Below are 11,527 nucleotides of genomic sequence, written 5' to 3'. Positions count from 1 at the left end.
TGACCTGAATCTTTGCCTCAGCTGTTCAGCATTTATCCCATGTCTGGCAAACACCAGTTTTTTAAACTCAGCGAAGTCTTTCATCAGTTCCACTGGCATCTCTGCATAGACTTCTGCCAGGCTGCCACTGATCAAAGATCGCATAATAGTCATCTTCTCAGTTTCCCTTACTGAGAAGTCCGCAAACGCTCTTTCCACGAGGGAAAAGAACACCTCAGGGCAATCTCCCTTGTGGTACACAGGGAATTTCTTCAGGTCAGTTTTAGACAGGCTGCCTTCCCCATTCCCTGGGTTCCCCTCATTATTATTGTTATTACTATTTCTATTCATTATCTCCAGCTTCTTCAGCTCAAACGCCATTTTCTCTAACTCAAATTGTCTTTGTTTCTCCCTTTCCTCCATTCTTTCTCTCTCTAATCTTTCCTCCATTTCCCTCACCCTCAGTTCATGCTGTTGGGCTAGGAGCATTTTTCTGAGTTCTGGGTTCTGTTCTCCCGTGCTCTCATCCTGCACTGAGCCAAATTCCTCCTCAGAACCTTGGTCTACCTGTGGTTCTCTCACTTCACCCATTTCGGCCATTTGGCTTCGAGTCAAGGGCATAATCCCCCCCCAGAACAGGCTGCCTTCAAAAGTCAAGCCTCAAAATAAAGCGACGACTTTTTTCCTTTTGCCTCAGGAACAGCCTTCTATAGATTGCTGCTGTTCCTTCAGCACTAACTTGCAACTGTTGCCAGGCAGAATTCACCCCCTCTGCTAGGCCTCTCAGCAGACAGGCTAGATCACTGTTACTTCCCACAGCTTTGCCTCAGCTCTTTCCCGCCAAAACGGGTTGCCTCAGAGCTCCCTAATCTAGTCCCCAATCTGAGGTGGCACGTTCTTCCACTAGCGTACCTCCCCGTGAGGTAAGCCTAGAAGATTACCTACGCGCTCTCAGATTTTCCCTGACTAGACCCCCCTTGCTCTGGGCACATTTGCCAAGGCTTTGCTGGACCACTGGACAACTGGACCAGTCGTATCCCACACGCTGGACACCAATCAATGTGACAACCCCAGACCTACTGGAGTACGCCACACTCTAATTATGCTGCCACCAACCATTCCCTATAAGGAGTCACACAGACCAGGAATGGATTTTTAACAAACAAAAGAACAAGGTTTATTTAAATAACAAACAGGGTAAATAAAAAGATCAAGTAAATAAGATACTGTAACGTGGCTTAGTCTCAATCATACATACAACAGTTTGGTTCACACAGAACACTTTAAAGTAAAGCACAGACCCTGAACCTATCAGTTCTGGCTACCCACATAGAAACCTGAACCTATCAGGTATGTACTAACTGACACACAGTTGTACTCAGTCTGACACACAGACTCCCACTCCTTACTCTCCACATCAGCTCCAAATATATATACAGTACAGCACCTCCCCCCTGATGTCCCGCCTTCCACTCCCCATAGGATGGAACTTTCCCTCCAAACCCATGACAGACAGGTACCATCAGTGCTGTATGTAACACTGACTTAGCAATACTATAAGCGAGAAAGATCTTGGAATTGTCATCAATCATAAGCTGAATATAAGCCAATAGTGTGATGTGTCTGCAAAAAAGATAAATGCAATTTTAGGCTACATTAACAGATGTATAATTTCAAATCCCATGAGGTGCTAGTTCCTCTCTATTCAGCCATTGGATTGGCCTCACCTTGAGTATTCTGGACACCATACTTCAAAAAAAGATGCTGACAAAGTGGAACAAGTTCAGAGGAGGGCAACAAGGATGATCAGGGGGCTGGAAACCAAGGCCTATGAGGAAAAGCTGAAAGAATTGGGCATGTTTAGCAGTGAGGAAAGAAGACAGAGAGGTGAGATGATAACACTTTTCAAATACTTGAAAGGCTGTCATACAGAGGGGGATGGGATCTGTTCTCGATCATCCCAGATTGTACAATATGCAAAAATAGGCTCAAGTTACAGGAAGCCAGATTTTGATTGAATATCAGAAAAACCTCCTAATTGTTAGAGTAGTAAGACAATGAAACCAATTACTTTGAGAGGTGGTGAATACTCCAACACTGCAGGCATTCAAGAGAAACTTAGACAACCACCTGGCAGATATCCTTTGATTTGTATCCGTGTATTGAGCAGGAGATTGGACTTGATGGCCTTATAGGCCCATTCCAACTTCACTATTCTATGATTCTATGATTCTAAGAGTTCCTCAACAACAAAATGTCTCCATAGGGAGCAATCATGTTAAACAAATATATGCCGTTCTGTCAATCCCGTGATTTCTTGAAAAACCAGTTATCAACATTTGTTTGTTTGTTTGTTACACTATTATATCACACCATCTGGCCTAGGGCCACACTGGATGGTGTACAGCAGAGAACAAAAGACAATTACCGTATTTTTTGCTCCATAAGACGCTCCGGATCTTAAGACGCACATAATTTTTAGAGGGGTTAAAACGGGAAAATATATTCTGAACCAAATAGTGTAATAAAATATTTAATACACTATAACAGAATAACATTTGAACCATGTAAAGTGAACAGCAGTCAACAGTGGCATTAAGAACCATTACCACTGTCATCAACAAATGGAGAGACTTAAAGCTTTGTGTACTCATGTGCCATAAATTTAATTCAAGTACATATAGACCATTATCAGCCAGTGATAAGACCTATACCACGCTACCTATATTTTACATTTCCTTTCATCCACCTCCTCCCCATGCTTATAGAAATGACAGATGAGATTGTTGTGCAACTCTGCCCATCTACAGCTCAATCCTATATTAAATTAGAAATGGTTTGTCTGATTGGGCAGTGCATTGAGAGGTCCCTTTTAGTTGTGTGGAGGATAAATAGTGGAATTAAACTATTTAACAGCTGGTTTTCCTTATTTACTTTAGGTTATGCAAAAGAACAGCAACACAAAGCTTAACCTGATTCCATTCACCAGCAGTAGCACATGCTCAGCATAAGACCAAATCTCCATTTTCTGACATAATTGAATGTTTATAGCATGCAAGGCACAACACACAAAGCCAGGAACAATGTTCTTGACCAGCCAAAAAAACTGAATACAAACTATAGTAACTGAAATCAGGAAGCAGGTACTGTAATCCAGTTAGAGGCACAGTTAGTTTCCTTGCTGCAGCATCCTTTGGAAATACATTCTCTATTAGATGCCCAGAACTAGTTGAAAAGTTTGCCAGTTGAATCCAAATTTCCCATAGAAATACATTGAAAAAGGTCAGAAACTTTAAAAACCTAAAAGAAATTCACTTACCAGGTACTGTAGACTGAGCCTGGCTCTTCACAGTGCCTTGGTAGACCCCAGAACAGCCAAAAAAGAGCCCCAAACAGCTAAATGCCAGCAGGCAGCCTGCAGACGGCAGCCATTTTGTGCTCTTCTCCGTTCCTGCCCTTTCCCCACCTAACAGCTGATCAGCCGCTTCCCAGGCAAGCAGGTTTCAACTCAAACGGAGCACCTTTTAATCCAAACAGGGTTTAACTCAAAACAAGAAGCTTTTAAAGAAAAACAAGCAGCTCTCTAACTGCTTGGACTAGCAAGGAAGCAGACAAGCAGCCTCTTCACTAACTGAAACTTTCAATTTCCCCGCCTTCCCCACATATTAGGTATGCTAATATATGTGCACTGGAGGATTGTGGGAGAAACATCTAGCCCCTGATGGGGGTCCTGTGGGGCACCCCAAAACACTGAGGAGCTCTCCTGGTCTCTTTCAGCACTGGGGCTGTGCAACCCCGTTCTGATCAGGAGGTGCAGCCAGGCGGTCACCATGCCTTTTGAGGGCAGGGCACACAAAGGGCCAGGAGGCTTAGGGGCCATTCAAACTCAGACCTGGCAGGGAAGATACCATTCTTGTAAGAGTAGTTTTCCCAGGGTAAGGCTCATCTATTGCACTTCAGATGAGCTGACCCCTGTGATTTCCCCAAATGTGGGAAAATCAACTGCCTAAATGGGGGACTGTGCTTCTGGTTTTCCCTGGTTTTTATAGAATCACTCCTTCCCCTTTGGTCATTGGCTGTTTGCATTGCTTGCTGGCACAGGCCTGTTTACCTTGCTGGTTTTCCAGTTGAGCTGCAGGGAGCAGATCTTGGAAAGCCAGCAGTGCAGAATGCTGAGGTCTGAACAGCAAGCAGTCTCTGCTGCCAGTTCAGAGGCCTCTTGGCATGGCAGTGGGAGGCTTTTGGGTGGTGGTGGCTGGACCCTGGGTTATTGCATTTACTCCATAAGACGCATGTACTTTCCCTCCCACCTTTTTGGAGAGAAAAAGTGCATCTAATGGAGCGAAAAATACGGTACTAATCATAAAACACCAACATAACAAACTGATATGACATCATAAAAATAACAAAACAAAACAAAGGATCAAAAAGCAACTACAGTAAATTAAATTAATCAACAAATAAAATGTAAGATTAATAAACACTAAACATTAAAAATTGGCAGAGGCAAGAGGTGTTAAATATGCATAATCAGTGGCTATTAATTGGAATGGATTGAAAAGATGTTAGATGGAATATCTGTATATAAAACTTTTCAAAGTTTTCTTGAATGTTATCAAGGAAGGGGCCAGGCAAAATTTGGACAGAAGTTCATTCTACAATTGGAGAGCAACCACAGAAATAATAAAGTGACTTAATCAAAAACTGTTAATAACCCAGATACAATAGGATGAAATAAATGTGCATTGTGAAAGCTATGAAGTATTTCAACCCCAGTAAGAATTCCTGTGTGTCTCATGACATAAAAATGCCCTCTGTCCAAGGAATCTTTAGGTGTGCAGAATCTCATTTGTTACACCCAAACACCCAGACTTTAAAAAAATAAAGGTAGAATAAAATTAACAAAAGAACAAATTATGCACTCCTTGTATTGTAGGGTGAAACCTGAGCCTCCTGAATGCTAATCTCCTACAGTGGGATAAATTTCTATTTTTGCTGGCTGAAACTAACCACGGAATCATGTCACTTCTGTTTTGATGCATCATAGTTTGCTGGGAAATGGCTCATGGAGAAATTGGATAACACAAATTGCATTCTGTTGGGACAAAAAAAAGTAGTAGAAATAGATTTGTTGGGACTTTTTCTTTAAAAAAACAAGGAAAAAACCTAACTATGGCAAGGAGATGAAATTTAAGGTTTTCACCTGTGCAAGTGACAATGTTGTAAGAAGCCTGCTAGCTGGTTTGTTTGTGTGGGGGGTTTGTTTGTTTGTTTTGGTTGCAGAGTGACCAAAACAATAAACTTTCTAGCTGTGAGCCTGACTACAGTGGTGCCTTGACATAATCTGTTCCAGAAGATGGTCGTAAGTCAAAATGGTTGTAAGTCGAATCAACATTTCCCATTGAAATGCATTGAAACCCGTTTAATCGATTCGGGCTGTTTTTGGGTTGTACGTAGACGTGCCAGTTGCAAGTCAAAGCATTTGTTCCCATAGGAACAAATGCAAAAGTAGTTAATCCATCCACTAGGGAGAGAATTTTTCTTCTTTTAACCTAAAATGACTTAGGTTTAAAAAGGGCATGAAAGGAGGGAAGGAGGGAACAATGGGGAAAAGAGGAAAGAAAGAAGGTAATCACAGGGGCACACAGACTCCTCAGACAAAGGTTAGTGCTGTTAAGCACGAAAAGAGAGAAGATATAGAGAGAGAAGACAATGGGGGGGAGAGTTTGGAGTCTAAAACACCTTTTAAACAAAACACCTTTTAAACCAAACAGGTTAAAACCAAACACATTTTAAACCAAACCAAGCACCTTTTAAACAAAGCACATTTTAAAACCAAACACAATTTAAAACCAAACACATTTTAAACCAAACACATTTTTCACTCACCCACCAACACCTTGTTCCAGCAAACAGATCCTCAGCAGAAAAAGAGAGCATAGAGAAGAGAGAGAGAGAGAGAGAGAAGACAACGGGGAAAGGGAGACTTGAATCTAAACCCCATTTTACACCATGATTTTAAAACAAAAAGACTTTGGAGTCACATTTTAAACCCACACATTTTAAAACAAAAGAGAAGTCACAGTACACAAACCCCAGGAGCCACAGAATGCAAAAATAAATAAATTTTACATGTTAAAATTGCAGTCTAATTTTCACATTTAATTTTAATTTAATATTACAGTCTACTTTTCACATTTTAAATCCACATCACAAGACCCATCAGAGCATAGAAACATAGCCCCCACCACCTAGCCCAAACCCAAGCTCCAAAAACCCTGTACAGTAAATACAGTGTACTCAGAATAGGCAGTCTCTCTGTTTTAAAAAAGGAAGTCAAAAATCCAAAAAACAAAAATTTAAAAAAGCCAATAAAATACAGTATGTACAGTACAGTACCAGGCAGTCCAGTATGTACCAGGCAGTCCCAAGCAGTCCAAAGTCTCTCTATCCACACTCTCTAACCACTGGGACAAAAGAGATACAGAAAGCAGCCTCTTCGCTGAGCAACGGTTAACTGAAAGCAGTTCAAATTTCCTGCTTTCCCCGCCTTCCTCGTAATTTTTTTTTCTGGTAGTAAGTGGAAGCTCCGGTTGTAAGTCGAAGCGAAATTTTGCGACTGGAGCTGCTCGTAAGTGTAAATGGTTGTAAGTAGGGGCGTTCGTAAGTCGAGGCACCACTGTATGTGTATGCAGGGTTTTATGCTGACTTCAACATGTTCACAATCAAATTATGTTTGAGGGCAGACTTCTGAGAAGTCTTTACAAAATAGATCAAGGGAAAATCCATTTCACAAAGAGAGACATTTGGAGTTTGGGTAGACAGAACAATTTACAGATGATGGCTTCAGTGAGTCATGCCTTCTAAAATGCTGGTGCTCTGCAATAGTTACTATGTCAGCACAACCTTCAAAAAAAAAAGGACACAAGATGGAAAACTACTTAGCATTGATCCCAAAATACTAACAATCATGAGTGGGTGGGGATAAATCAATTAAAGCAGAGGAAAAATCAACTTGACTTTAAAACAATTTGTGAGGTCTGTTGAGCATTAACATGTGCACGGTGTGTGTGTTTGTGTGTGCCTGTGTTACATTTTTTGGGAGTGTTTGTTGGAAGTAGCAGAGGAAAGTGTGTTCGTTTGGGGAATAGCACCAACAGTGCTGCTGAACTCCTGTGGAGGAGGGGAGATCCTGGGAAGGTGTTTACTGCTATATTTATTCTTTTATTATTTTTGTAACATGAATTACAAAGACAGGGGCACATTTTATACTGCAGTTCTTGGGTATGTAAATTGTTTCGGCTCTGCTCAGCCATCTCCAGATTACTGGAACCAGGGTGCTTTCAAAGAAATCAACAAATTCATTGTAAGAGGTCACGTTCATGTAGGGGACTGTGTCATACATTTTCTTCAAATGTATCAAATGAAGGTGTGACATGTCCCCTGTGATCCCAACCTGATTCCCTTAACCAAAGGGCACTCACGGTTTAGGCTATTTCTTTCATTTGCTGCCACCAGTGGATTTCCTTTATCCACACTGTAAAAGATATCACTCAGACATTTGCTGCCAACAGAACTTTTTTTATTTAAGGTTATAAGGGTAAATCAGAATTTCAGATGTTCTTTATTCATTTCATGTTCATATAATCAAGTCAATATACATTCAATCACCACCTGCTTTATGTGTTCACTTTAATCAGTTTATTATTATTATTATTATTATTATTATTATTATTATTATTATTATTATTATTATTATTATTATTATTATTATTATTATTATTATTATTATTATTATTATTATTATTATTATTATTATTATTATTATTATTATCTCTTTACTTTTCTGATTACCTATCTCTCTCTGCAATCACTTCTCTCCTCTCTTAACACCCTCTGTCTAACTGACTAACTGATCCCACCCCTCCAGTCCCCTCATAGGCTCATTCAAATGAGGTCCCGCTATGAGTGACAGGAGTGATGTAAGGCATTCGTCACAGAAGGTTCTCAAGGTGAAAGAAGGATTTATGACCTGCTGGAAGTGCAAGTAGCAGATGGAAAGGAGGAGTCCATTATCATCTGAAAGCTTGGTGTTGGTAAACATATGAAGAGAATATAAAAGACAGGGCAAAAGTAATCAGCAATATCAAAACAATTTCATTATTGGACAAAAGAAACAGAAGTTCAAGAGACTGTCTACATATAGAGTGAATTCCAAAATGTTGCCAAATTCTGAATTGGTATGAAGTTTCATTTTAAGTCTAGATCTAATGCATCCAATTTGAGAATCTTAAGTGTTATCCACCTTATACCCTGTTTCCCTGCAAATAAGACCTAGCCTGAAAATAAGCCCTGGTATGATTTTTCAGGATGCTCGTAATATAAGCCCTACCCCAAAAATAAGCCACCCTCCAACATTGTGCAGCATTGTGCGGCAACCAAAAGATGACATAACTGTAAAATAAAACCTCACCTGAAAATAAGCCTGTCACACACCTCTAGTTCCCCTATTTGTTTTTCTACACACCCAGGTTCCCTTTCAGACACGACATGTACTTTTTAGCCTTTTTTGCTGCCACCAAAGGATATGTTCCTCTCTGTACCAAATATGACTATTAGATCAGTGTTGTCAAATATAACAATGTTTATTTGTGGGTTTGTAGGTAAATCATATGAAGAAAATCATGGATGGTCTTTTATTATTCATTCAATAAACGTTGCTTTGATTACATTTATGTTTGGTTATGTAGATTCACTTTAATTATGGTATAACTATATTCAACTATTTATTTATTTCTTAGCACTTTTAACTCTTTCCAGTCTTAACCACACCAACTTTCCAAGTTCTTGTTTTCAATCCTTCCCTAACTATTCCTCTTAACTCTTTCAATCTCTTTATATATCTCTGTATCTTCTTCTCTCTAACTCCCCAACTGCCCTAACTGTCCCAAACTGTCTTTTTATTCTCCTTAGTTCCCTTGGTTCCGCACCTCCTATCCTGTCATAGGCTCCCACACCAGAGCTCTAACCTGATAGACAGGAGTGATGTGTGAGCTGTCCGTCATATTTTTGGGGAAACACAGTAGTTGTTACTCCTAAATTTTTACCAAATGGGATCTCTGAAAAATAATTTTACAATCCACCCAGAAGCTCTGGGCCTATATTTACTGAGGACTTTCTATTTGAGGACATGGGATGGGGAGCACCAATTCCTTGTCTGTCTGCAGCACATGACAGATGTGATACTTCACTACCTGGCTGCAGTGAAGTTCATACCCATTTCAGAGGAAATAATGATGGGATTCTGTTTGGGTGAAATCAGTTCTCCCTGCCCCCTTGTGATACTATTAGAAGAAGGTTCAGATCTTTGCTACAGCATTGATTTGGCTTTCCTCCCTGTGGACTGAATTTTGATTCTAGTATAGATAGCATTGGTTTGCAAATCTGGAAAGGAATTCTGCCCATGTTTCCTGACAGTTGATAACATGGAGCTTTGACTTCTTTTATAATCATAATTTTTCTTCCTCTTTTTCCTTCTCCAGTCATAGATTTTCATACAAACATGGAAAGATCTATGATCAGTTCCATAACAGAAGTAATTTGGAACTAGGATACCAACTTCCCATTAGTAGAGGAAATCTGAGGATGCTGGTTACAAACCACCAGCCATGACACTACAAGGGTGAGGACTCTTGCCACACACCCAGTTCACAGGACATGTCCACATTATTAGTATTTGCCATAGTGGGTTTACGATTCTGCCATGTGTATCAATATCATCCCATCAAAAGAGTTTGGGCAAACTGAATTCTAGCCTTGTAACATCTGAAACTCTCCAAGCTTTTTTCAATAAAAGTTTTTTATGCTTATGCACCATCTTAGTCTTTTCACTGGAACTGCTCCAGACTAGAGATGGGGATGACTCACAAAGCACAAGGTTGCCCCATGAACCAACGAATAACAAATTTATTCATTAATTTGAGGGGGGTACAAAAAAAAGCTGCTGCCACTGCAAACCCCCCCACTGCCACCCCCCCACAGTCAGGGCCTGTAGAAAAGGAAACTGACTGCCCTTTGCAAAGATGGTGGCTGCAGCTTCATTTAGGGTAGGGAGGCTGCAGCTGCCATATTTGCAAAGGGCAGCCTGGATTCCCTTAAGACATTCCCGCTAAGGAAATCCAGGCTACCCTTTGCAAAGATGGCAGCTGCAGCTTCCCTACCCAAAATGAAGCCATAGCCACCATCTTTGCAAAGGGCAGACAGTTTCCCTTTCTCCAGCTGTGGAGGCCTGATGGAGACCTTGGCAGCGGCTGTGACAGTTATGGTAAAGGGGTGTTGGTGGGGGTAGGTGGGCTAAGGTAAAGAGAAGAAGGGGGTGTGGGTTGACTGTGTGGCTGGCTGGCTGTGGGGATGGGCAGCTGCCTATTGGCCTGCCGATCAGCTGATCGGTAGGCCAATAGGCAGAATGGAAAAGCTATAGGATGGCTTTTTTTAAAAAAATCGTAAGAGGACAAATAAAAATGGGGAAATATTAATTGATCCGTATTCATCGGGACTTAAAATTTGACGAATACAGATTGACAAATATGTGACAATTGGCTATATTTGTAGGGAAAAAAAGATCCATTTTTATATTCATCCCCATTTCTACTCCAGATCATTATTCTTTATAATGTAAAGAACAATCTGGCAGGATTCAAAATTTCCAGAATGATTGGTACCAGTCTTTCTCCACTGAAATAAAGTATGTTTTCCTTTGTTCTCTGTTGAAGGCTACTTCCTGGAATGACCTAATACCACTGGATGAATCAGATGGGTATACTATGCTTCTCTGTTTTAATGATATCTCTGTTTTGATCTATAAGTGGAGAATAAACTGGAAAAGATTTCCTGTTTGAAAAAAAGTGGTATGTGGGTGTGGGTGGATGTGTTGGTGTGTTGCTTGCATCATAAATTAGCCAGAGGAATTCAGACAGAGACTTTACAAGTGGGGCCAACTAATCTTTTTTTAAAAAAATGCCTGACATGTGTTGCATTACAATGTTAAATTCCCTGCAAGTTTCAAAATCTTTCTAAAAGAATCCTCAGGGGAACTTACAGCTGGTTAAAAATTCTGTCAGAAAGTTTTATGTACTAACGCAAGACACTGTATTCTTTTTAAAGAATTGTTTGGGACTCAACTTTTTATCCATACCTTTCAAACAAAAATCTTATTATCTTGAAAAAGAGAGGAGCAAGTCTCCCAGAAAGTAATATTATATCTTCAGTTTTCTCTGTGAATACTAATATAGATATGCAACGCTTCTTTGTATGGGTTCCTGGAAACCAAAGCTTTCTAATCTACATGGGAAAATAATGGAAACACTATAGACCTGGCAATCTCTTTTCCTCTCTACTACTTATAAGGAGGAGGGGCAGTCTCCTGCCAAGATCCCCAAAAGAGCAGAAAATACACAGGAAGCCAGCAGCAAGATAGTCACACACATGTTTTTAGAAGCATAGCTTCCTTACTATGAATTTCCCTTCAGCAAAATAAAATAAAGTAGAT

At 40.2% G+C, this 11,527-nt stretch overlaps 1 pseudogene; it reads left to right on the top strand.

The window, feature by feature from the left end:
• The first annotated feature begins 3,863 nt into the window (after positions 1 to 3,863).
• Positions 3,864 to 4,018, top strand: LOC144589367 (U1 spliceosomal RNA; annotated as a pseudogene).
• The last annotated feature ends 7,509 nt before the right edge of the window (positions 4,019 to 11,527 follow it).

The sequence above is a fragment of the Pogona vitticeps genome, chromosome 4, assembly GCF_051106095.1.
Source record: "Pogona vitticeps strain Pit_001003342236 chromosome 4, PviZW2.1, whole genome shotgun sequence".
In the NCBI taxonomy this organism is placed as follows: Eukaryota; Metazoa; Chordata; class Lepidosauria; order Squamata; family Agamidae; genus Pogona; species Pogona vitticeps.
The sequence above is the reverse complement of the archived record's forward strand: the minus strand, read 5'-3'. Positions and strand labels throughout refer to the sequence as shown.